General features: G+C 39.3%; 1 pseudogene; it reads left to right on the top strand.

Annotated features, from left to right (window-relative positions):
- The first annotated feature begins 215 nt into the window (after window positions 1-215).
- Window positions 216-9945, top strand: LOC138175284 (small ribosomal subunit protein uS2-like; annotated as a pseudogene).
- The last annotated feature ends 1626 nt before the right edge of the window (window positions 9946-11571 follow it).

The raw sequence follows: 11571 nt of genomic DNA on the forward strand, positions 1-11571 counted from the left end.
ATTTAGTCTACTTTTTTAAGGTGTTGTTTTCCTCAGTCCAGCTGTTGACTCTCAATTCATTACTTTGTTCTCATTTCTATTCCCAATTTTTCCTCCACTTCTCTTATTTGCTTCTTTAGGTCCTCTATGGCCTGTAACTAGCATCAATGTGTTGATAATTCTGGAAGCCGCCACAGCTGCTGGTGATCTGAAGTCCCTCCAGCTGGTGGTTGGTCATGCCCACCCTGGGGGCTAAAATCTTTGAGTTGAGCCTTTCTGGGCTTGGCTCCCAGAGCACTGCCCTGGCCGATTCCTGCCGGCCTGCTGGGTTTTCCTCAGCAGGAGGTTAGCTTCTCTGTGTCATTTTGTGGGTTCTGTAGCTCCAAAATTTGTTCAGAGTCCCCTTTTACATTAATTGGGGGAGGTGCAAGCCGGAGCCTGGCGGAAGTCCTACTTCTGCTCTGCCATCTTGACTCTGCCCCAAATTTAATGTTCTATTAACTAAGACTAAGCTGCCTGATACTAGTCAACTATTTTTTTTTTCTAATAGTACCTATTCTATGGTCAGGTAGAGGAATGGAAATTTCAGAATTGTTTTTTTTCTCAAAGTAATAAGAAAAAAGGAAAGAGTAAGAAAAAGACATACAGGACCAGAAGAACCCTGCAGCTAATATCACTAAGAGCTACAGAAAGACTGAAGTCTTGACTAATAAAAAAAAAATACAATTGTGTATCTTGAATCTATATCTATATTTATTTAGAAAATATTTCCAAGATTGCTGCCTATGAAGATGCCCCCAAGATTTCCTAAAAAGTCAATTAATAATTGCAACAATGTATTAAAGAAGTAATTGCTCGGATAATAATGCTGTTGTTTACAGGAAGATTGAATCGTATATGAAGTGAAATTTGCCCAGAAAGAGTATAAGGATTTTTGGGATTGAAAAACAATATCTTGTATTTACTTCTCTGTATTATGTGTTAAAGTCTATCACTAGAATGTCAACTCCTTGAGGACAGAAATACTTTCATTTTTAGTTTCATTTCTCCAGGAGGGAAAAATTTTTATTAAATTGAATGAAAATGCCTCTTCTCTTCTTAGGACTTAGGAGATGATAGCTAGATTGATAAATGATAATAGCCTGCTTCTGTTTCATTGCATCATGGAATGAATAAGTTTAAGCACCAATCTGATATTTTTAAGTATGGAGTCATGCTTAGGAAAATAATTTGAAATAGCAGTTTCAAGAGTTTTTTTCACTTTGTCATTCTTCTGTTCTCTGTTAATTCACAAGATCATTCTCTCCTCTATAATATATGCCTAACTCAATGGTAATACATACATCTCGAGGCTTACTATTTCATTTGTGAATCCCTGCCTCAAATCATCATATCAAGAAGGTTCTGCTTACTTTATATCAGTTAGTGTCTTCCCATGCTTCTCTCAAGTCAATATATTTATTGCTTCTTAGGACACAGAAATATTCCATTGTATTTTTAGTCCAGAATTTGTTTAACCATTCCCCAAGAAATAAGCATCAATCTTATAATTGGTTCATTTTTTTCTCCTTTTAATTTAAAATTATTTTGTTTTTCTATTACCTACATTTCAGTAGGTAATTAGGTGGTGCAGTGGATAGAGTATCAGGTCTGGAGTCAGAAAGATGAGTCTTCTTGAGTGCAAATCTGACCTCAGACACTTACTAGCTGTGTGACCCTGGGCACATCGATTAAACCTGTTTGCCTCAGTTTCCTCATCTGTCAAATGAGCTGGAGAAGGAAATGGCAAACCCCTCCAATATCTTTGCCAAGAAAACATGAACTTGGGTCATGAAGAGTTGGATATGACTGAAAAATGACTAAACAACAACAAACATTTCTTAATACATTTCCCCTACCCCAAAGAGGTATCCTTTATAATAAAGAATAAAAAATAAATAAATAAAATTCAACTTGGCAAAACTAAGTAACACATCAGTCAAGTCCAACATTGAACATAATATTCTACATTCATGGTCTCACACCTCTGCAAAGAAGGAAGGGAGGTGAAGTCTCCTATCTCTTCTTTTGGGTCAGGTTTGGTCATTATAATTTCACAGCATTCATTTGTGATTGTTTTGTTGTTGTTATTTGCACTTATATTTTCTTAGCCATGGTATATATTGTTTTCCTGGTTTATTGATGGACCTGTCTTCCACACTATGAGCCTTCCCTGCCCTGAAGATGTTATGGCTGTATCTGGAACAGTACTTAAATGATACTAGGTGCTGGTTTCATATGAATGTCATGGCTGATATTTCTCATCTATCCTTGAAATTTCCTAATATTGAGGCTAAAACAAATCCTTAACCATATTAGAAAAAAAAACTTACTTTTCCCCCAAATACTACTTTTGGGGAGAGGGGGAACCATTTTCATGATCCTTGTAATCCTTTGCCCAGGAAGCTGCCCATGACATTTCTCTAGGGTGGCCTATATTCTAGCCTCCTCCCCATCTAATCCAAGTCCCATGTGTGTCAAGGCCAGACTCCTCATTCTTCCAGTTTAGTGGCTTTCAACCTAACAATCTATAATATGAACTGGAAGAATTTGCCTATTATTTTTTACAGTTATAGATAAGCACTATGGATATAAAAGAGTAGACACAGACTGCTGGGAAGTTTTTAGATACGTTTGAAAATGTTTTTGTTGTTTTCCTTAAGAGGATGATTTGATATCATTCTGGCTCCCTTCTTTTGCCCTTAGTCCCTTAACTCATTCCAACTTGAGCCCCAAGTGCCTTCCAGCTTAGTTGATTAGAATCCCAGGGGGGGTTTGGTTACATACAGATAACAAACTCTGTTAGTTCTCTTGTAGGCTGCAGAGAAAGCTCAATTCTTTAGTGCTAGTAGCTATCTTCTGGTACTATCCTAGAGGGAAAAACCCTGAATAACTGAGCAAAAACAAAATCTCCAGCAGGGTCTTGTTTGGGGAATAGGCCTCTGGGTGCTTCTACTCCCACTTTGTAGGAAGCACAGAAGCCTTGAAGCTTGAATTTTTAGTGGGGTTACTTAATAGAAGTAGAACTGTTTGGTTCAGTTTTAGAGGGAAGTAAGAGCCTTCGTACAAGTATTTACTGACATATTACTCAGAAACAATGAGAGCCAACATTCAAAAATGCCTTTCTGAAAGAAATAGCTAACAGTACTTTCTTGTTATATTATTATTATCATCTTAAATAATGAGGAGGGGAATGGGCTTGTAACCCCACAGTGGCAGGATAGCAGGGAGGAAAAAAATAGTGGGATAGTGAAGGAGGGCTGCAATAAATCATTGTGTTACTTTATGTTCAGAAATGAATAGAGCAATGTTTAACAGCATAAGGAAGTATAAACCAGCATCAGTTCTTCCTTCCTAAGAGAGGGATGAACGGTTTGAGGGTAAAGATGATGCCAAATGGATACCAAGGCTAGCTGACCTGCAGTCACCCCCAATCATATGTATGAGGATTATGTGTACTGGGGATAGTTTTAATTTTTGTCAGTGTTTACTGACACATTTCTCTGAAATACCATGAATAAACATTCAGAAATATGGTACTAAAAGTAATCTGCAGTGAGAGCATGCACTCATAACTCTCAAATTTGTAGGGCATAGGATAGTTAGTAAATCTTATCTTTCCCCCCTTTTTAAATTCAATACATTTTTCTTATTCTTATTCATTCGGCAATAATGTTGTATCCAGGTAACCAGGTACCTAATTGGGTCTAGAATAATCTTCCAGATAATCCTTAATTTAGTGTGAGAGAAGAGAAAATGGGGGGGGGGGCAGGGTGTAATTCAGTAAAAGGGAACTAATTTAACAAAATATTCATTATGGGGTGCATGTATCCTAAGTCCATTTCTTTTTTTTTTTAAGTATAAAAAGGTAGCCAGTCTCTCTCTCTCTCTCTCTCTCTCTCTCTCATAAAATTAGCTTTTGACTCCATTACCTAGAAAATTGCTTCCATTTTCTACTCTATCTTGCAAGGGGAGACCTGCAGATCATGTGACTGGATATCAAGCAGGCTGGGGCAAATTCTTATTTACTCCTACACAGATTCAGCCATTTTTAACACATTTGTATGCATAACATTCTGTTCCAGTTCAGGCTAGTCTCCAAACAGCTAGGGATAAACTTCACTGCCTCTGTGATTCTTCCGTCAATGACTGGGCATTCAAGTTAAGCCTTGTGTCCTTATATTCCCTTTGCACACTGCTCTGGTGTGTCCTACAGTTTCAGGATGTACCCAGGTAAGCAAGAAATCTGCATTTAGTGCCAAGGGGCCATTTTGTCTGTAGTTATATGATAGTCTGAGAGAAGGAGAAAAAGAATGCATTAATGAATGCAAAGCAAATCCAGAAAGAGCCATGAGCTAAATGGAGAAAGCCCTTTTCTGCTTTCTACCTACTCCAACTGCTACAATTTCCTCCTATATTTTTCAAAGAGGGAAATTTCATAGATGGGTTGTATGGAGACAGTTATTTTCCAGTTGTAATTCTCAGCACAATACATAATTTCCAGCCACACAGACAGACATATACACAGCTCCAAAAATGGTCTCAGGTTTAAATTAAGATGAAAACTGCACTAAGATCTTTGGGATACTGTGTATACACACACGTGTATGTGTATACATATATGTATATATATATCTATACATGTATATATATATGTGTGTGTATATATATATACATACATTGTAGCACCCATAAATAGCAGAAGTATGTCCAGTACATATTTTTTTTCTAAATGAAAATGTTTTGTCTCCTTCCAGAAAAGGGCACACTCTATTTGAATATATTATAAACTCAGCTCTAGTTTACTATGCTTGGGTCCATGACTCTGAAAAGCCCTGAGGGAAAAGACACTGAGAACCATTATTTTCACCTGTGATCCAATCTTCCTTCCCCCCCCCCCCCACCCCAACTCCAAGGATTCTGGGCTCACATAGATGCAATCTGATCTTGAGTACTTTACAAAGGATCAATTTCTCTCTTGGTTTATTGTCACTGCCCCAGAGATTTACTCCTTGAATGTCTTTTGGACAGAGCTTAAATAGGATTTGTGCATCCTTTCCCCCAAATGGGGGCAATAGGTTCCCTATTTCTATACATGCACTGAATATACAATATAACTATATATGACAGACTTTATTTCACTATATGGAAAATGCATAAGATGCCAAGGAATCACAGGAACCCATAAAGAGTAATCATAAAACATAAATATAGTCAGGTCCCTCCAGAAGGGATCTGAGTTTGTGTTTTCTAAAGGGATGACTATTTGTTGTTCTAATGAATCCCTCTTTCCACATAGTCCCATGCACTCCTCAGATACTACTTTGGAGTACCAATTCATTGTTTAGATTTCCACCAGAAGGTAAACAACTGCACACAGTGCACCCCTGGATGCCTCCATGTCTACTTACATAAGTGATAGCTGTTGATTAAATTGGAACTGCATCATCTGAGTGCCTGAGTGCAATAGTTTTTTATTGTTGGTAAAGTCCAGATTTCTTTTTACTATACCATCTCTCTGCCTTCCCCTCCCCACCAAGTACCAGTAACATAATTTGAATCCTACATCAACAGAAATCCTGTTTCTTTTTTCTTCTTTCTCTAAGAAACACACTTTTCCTTCCAGGAACCCAGATACCTGAATAGATGAGTTCAGGAAATTTTCAATTAAGGAACTATAAAATTTGGGATTACTCACAAGACAACCACAGAGATTGGCAATCTACTATGATGATTCTATTCTCTGACCTGTATTCAGGAAAGCAAAATGAGAAAACCATTTCACTGTGTACTTCTCCAGGAGATTATTCTGTCTTCTCCTAAAGGGTGAGAAGGGATAAATGTTCTTTTTTGCTCCCATTTGAACTACTGCTCTGGAAGAGCAAGGGAGAGAAAGAAGAAAGGTGATGAGGAAAGGCATCCAAGCTGATTTACATATCACTTTTATAGATCAAATAAAATTTGTTCCCCCTTGTGATCCTGTAATGTAATTCCAAGGAAAGGCAACTTCCCAAGGTTCAGAATACCAGCATAGGTGCTCTCCATTTTATTCAGTGACCAACCAAGAACAGAGAAGATTAAAACATGACATCATTCAAAATACAGCATTTACTAAGTGTGATTAAATAATCTCCAAGTACTACCCCACCCCAGGACCTTCCAATCATTCAATCAATTACAAAGTCCCTGTTCTAAATACTTCTCCACCCCTAGGCTATACCTTCATTTGGTCCACCACAAAACCCCTCTTCTCAAATGGAGATTAGTTTCCAAACATAGGTAAAGTACCTTCATTTGTCAATCACAGAGCACAATAAGGTCAAAAGTTCCCCACCCCTGGATCACAATTGAATCTACCCCAGAGTTACATCAAGTTTAAACACAGCACTTAATACCCAAATGGAGGTCTTTTCTTCATCTTGACACAAGGCAAGTTCTCAGCAATCTTAGTTCCTGGGGAGACAAGGCTTAGCAAGGCCATAAGATACATTGCCAGTCCCTTCATGAATTTATCCTCTGTCTGTAGAACAGTCCTAGAACCCCTGAACACATTAGCAAAGCCCTCTCCCAGGATTTCTGTAAACATACAACAAGAAAATCCTTCTTCAGGGCTTCTGAACCAACAGAAAGGCTCCCAGACCCCTGCAACAACAGCACTGTCCTTCACCAGTGGACAGTATTCATTCTGTCTGCCGGACAGTCTCCAGACCCCTGCAACAACAGTACTGTCCCTCACCAGTGGACAGTATTCACTCTCTGTCTGCAGGACAGTCTCAGGCCTTCTTAACCAAATGCCAGGTTCCAGGACTTCTTCAACAGGACAGTCTTTCACCAGTGGACAAATCTGGCAAAATAACATCAAAACAGACAGACAAAGTACCAGCAAAACAGCCATGTCTCCTCAGTCCTTGGCAGCTCAGGGGGCAGGTCTCAAAAGTCCAGGGCAATTCAAAGCGGCCACCAGCAATTCTTTTAGTCTCTCTCTCTCTCCACGAGGTGCTGCTTCCAAAAAGATCTTCCGCCTCTCTCTTATCTCTCCAAATCTACGTCACCAGCTCCTCCCAGTTCAGGACTTTCTTTTCACATCAACAAGTCCATCCCACAGGTGGGATTAACAAGCTCTGGGTTTTAACACAATCAATTTGAAAACCAAGCCAATACAGGGGAATCTTTAATTGCCATTACTATCACAGATCCCTTGCCAATCATAGCAGAGGCAGCCCTGGTACCTAGGAACAAATCAGAAGTGTTCTCTGTGTTTTTTTTCCCCATGACTTCTTCTATGAGAGTCACTCTTCAGATAAAGGTCCACACTTTGTAATCTTATCAAATGAATTAGAGGCTCCTTTGATCAATCCATCTTAGTTATGGGATTATATAATATACTGGCAGCAATTAGGACATTTCTTGACTTTCTCTTTTGGGGCCCCTAAGCTAGTGAAAAAACCCAAGGACTCTCAATCTGAGTTGTGACATTTCACCATCCATGATATGCACAAGACACTCATTTCTTTTCAATATCATTTTATTCTATAGATGTGTCATTGGTATTTGTCAGGTATCACACAGTTTCTTAGGTTAATGTCTCTTTAAATCCCAGGTGAATTGAACATAGCCAATGGGCCCTCCTTTTCAAAAAGAGGGAGATTTAATCCAATTGTCCATTGTGAAAACAATTTGGTGACTGCTCTATACAGTTCCTTCTCTTCAAGGGGGATGGTTATGATCCTTGCTCCCTACTGTTGCTTTCAGGATATTCCTGCACCACCCTCGCTCAATGACCTTCATGCTGTCAAGGTCTATTCAATCTATTTGTGCTACTTTTTTCCATCTGTGTTGCTGTCATCTACTGACCTCCAGGTCATTCTGTCAACATTTTCAATGAATTTAATGCCTGGCTAACAATCCTCCCCATTGAACATACTATCCATTATACATATCCATATGCATGTCTGTATGCATATGTGTGGATATTCATACTGATCATTTATCTTTAAACCTGATCTCTCAGTCCCTCATGTACATCAATTGCAAGGATACTTTCTCCCACCCATTTCAACAACACATTAACATGAACATATTTTTTTTTTTTCCTAGCCGTCTTGGAATTATGCCACCTCTGTGATCCAGAACTTTAAAATTCTGACCATAGTCTCTTGTTCTCATATCTTTCCCAAGTTTTGTCATTCACTAAACCTTTTTTTTAATAGCCTTTTTTTCTTTAAAGCATGCATATTCTTCCAATACTCAGCTTTAACTACACAGTTTGTCACTTCAGTGTTTTACTAGATATCAATCAATGGACAAGTATTTAGTAAACATCTTGTGTACCAGGCATTGAACTTGGATAAGATACAGATGACACAGTATAAGTACTTAAGAGTAGATTACATTCTGTTCTTGGATAACTACTACATCATTTCCCCTGGCAAACTCTTGTCTCTTTAATCTGTGACTCTATTTTCCTATCCACCATCTAAACTGAATATTAATAATTCTAGGAATAATTGACAGAACTAGAGAAAATGGTGAAATTGAATTGATTTTGGAAGAACACTAGATTTTGGATCTTGAAGACATGGGTTCAAGTCATGGCTCTCATTTTACCTGTATGAACTTGAACAAATCACTTAACTGTGTCTTAATTTCCTCATGTAATATAAAGGTTTCTCCATCTCCTGTCCATCAAATGAGTAACTATGGCAAAAAAAAAAAAGAAATAAAGAAAATGGTAATTGCTAAAGGGCGCCCAGGAAAACGTGCCTACTAATGCATTGGTAAAGCTGTGTATTGGTCCAGTCATTCATGGAAAGGAAAGTGGAACTATATACCAAAAATTATTAAACTGTACATACCCTTTGACCCAGTGACACAAGTCCTAGCCTTATAACTCCAGAGATTTATTTTTTTTAATTAAATTATTTACCTTTTCCACGCTGCCCCAAACAGGGTTCCATACGGCGTTGTTCTTGGTTTCCATCATAACTTTAAAGGGAAACTTTTGCGGTGTCCGGATCCCTAGATGTCCTGCAAATGAAGGAGGAGGATATCCTCAAGTTCCTGGCTGCAGGAACCCATTTGGGAGGTACCAGTCTGGACTTCCAGATGGAACAGCATATCCACAAAAGAAAGAGTGACGGCATCTACATCATTAATTTGAAGAGGACTTGGGAAAAACTTCTGCTGGCAGCTCGTGCCATTGTTTCTATTGAAAACCCAGCCGATGTTAGTGTCATCTCATCCAGGAACACTGGCCAGCGAGCTGTTCTGAAATTTGCTGCTGCCACTGGCGCCACACCTATTGCTGGATGTTTCACACTGGGCACCTTCACTAACCAGATCCAGGCAGCTTTCAGGGAGCCTCGCCTTTTGGTGGTCACTGATCCTAGGGCAGATCACCAGCCTCTGACTGAAGCATCCTATGTTAACCTCGCGACCATTGCCCTGTGCAACACAGACTCCCCACTTCACTATGTGGACATTGCCATTCCATGTAACAACAAGGGAGCTCACTCAGTGGGTCTGATGTGGTGAATGCTGGCCCGTGAAGTCCTGCGGATGCGTGGTACCATCTCCCGGGAACACCCGTGGGAGGTTATGCCTGATCTTTACTTCTACAGGGATCCAGAGGAGATTGAAAAGGAAGAGCAGGCTGCAGCTGAGAAGGCAGTGACAAAGGAGGAGCTTCAGGATAAATGGTCTGGACCCGCCCCAGAATTTACTGCTACTCAACCAGAGGTGGCTGATTGGTCTGAGGGAGTACAGGTGCCATCTGTGCCCATTCAGCAGTTCCCCACCGAAGACTGGAGTGCTCAGCCAGCTACTGAGGACTGCTCTGCAGCTCCTACTGCTCAGGCCACTGAGTGGGTAGGAACTACCAGAGTGGTCTTAAAACCCAGACGCTCAAATAGGTTGGTAAAATGCTGATTGAAAAATAAACATTGGTTTCTTAAAAAATATATATATTTATTTTCAGTTTTCAACATTCACTTCCATAAGTTTTAAATTTTCTCCCCCTCCCTCACCCCTCCTTCCCAAGATGACTTGCAATTTGATATGGGTTGTACACATACATTCCTATTAAACACTTTTTTTTTCCACATCAGTCATGTCACATAGAAAAATTATAACGAATGGGAAAAAAATGAAAAAGAAAAAAATAAAACAAAAAAGAAAATAGTCTGCTTCATTCTGCATTCTAACTCCATAGTTCTTTCTCTAGATGAGACTGGCATTTGATTTCTAAGAAGGAAAAAACAGGCATATTAAAAATTAATTCATGGTAATTCTCTTTGTTATAGCAAAGAACTGACAAATTCTTTCAATTTCTATTTGTCCCTCTGGTACTAGGATATCAGGGCAGTTTTGCTCGATAATTTCTTGAAAGATAATGTCTAAGCTCTTATTTTGATCATGGCTTTCAGGTAGGCCAATAATTTTTAAATTATCTCTCCTGTATCTATTTTCCAGGTCAGTGGTTTTTCCATTGAGATATTTCACATTGCCTTCTATTTTTTCATTTGTTTGAATCTGTTTTATATTTTATCTTGATTTCTCATAAAGTCATTAGCTTCCATTTGCTCCAATCTAATTTTGAATGAATTATTTTCTTCAGTGAGTTTTGAAATTTCTTTTCTATCTGGCAAATTTGGCTTTTTAAGGCTTTGTTCTCTTCATTGGTGATTTGGGCCTCTTTTTTCATTTGAGTTCATCTATTTTTTAAGGTGTTATTTTCTTCAGTATTTTGGGGGGTCTTCTTTAGCAGGAGGATGACTTGCTTTTCATGATTTTCTTGCATCTTTCTCATTTCTCTTCCCAATTTTTCCTCTACTTCTCTTACTTGAGTCTCAAAATCCTTCTTGAGCTCCTCCATGGCCTGCAACCTATTCATATTTTTCTTGAGGCTTTTGATGCAGGAGTTTTGACGTTGCTCTCTTCTGGCTGTATGTTTTGATCATCTTTGCCCCAGCAAAAATGATTCTATAGTTTGATTTTGTTTCCTCTGTTTGCTCATCTTGTCAGCCAATTACTTGACTTTTGAACTCTTTGCCATGATAAAATTCTGCTTCCAGAGTAGAGGTTTTGCACAGCTGTAGTCAGAGCTTCTTCCAGGCACCTGCCTCAGATCTTTGAGGAAGATGCCCTCTCTATAGCTGCCACAAACTTTGTTATGCTAGGCTTCCTCACCCCAGGATCACCACCCAAGACTGTGACCCACATCCAAGCAGGTCAAAGCAAGAGCAATTACTCTCTGGATGGTCTCTTGGACCCCCTATTATCTGTAGGCCTGGAGCTCAGGTGGCAGCCATGAGGCAGCAGTTGCAGCAGCTGCCTTTGCCACCTCTGATGCCCTGGGGTAGGGGCTATACCGCACTCTTCTCTCATTTGGGATCAACAGAGATCCACACTGACCTTTTACTTTCTCTTTGGCACTTATGGGTTGAGAAATCTGGAAACCATCACAGCTGCCAGTGAATCAGTCCCTTGAAGTCTGCTCTGGCTGGTCTGTGTTGTGTATCTAGGCTGGTGCGACTCACATGGGACTGCACTCTG

Source organism: Petaurus breviceps, unplaced genomic scaffold, assembly GCF_028583685.1.
Source record: "Petaurus breviceps papuanus isolate PSGF00001 unplaced genomic scaffold, PetGlider_PUasm1.0 77, whole genome shotgun sequence".
NCBI classification, from domain to species: Eukaryota; Metazoa; Chordata; class Mammalia; order Diprotodontia; family Petauridae; genus Petaurus; species Petaurus breviceps.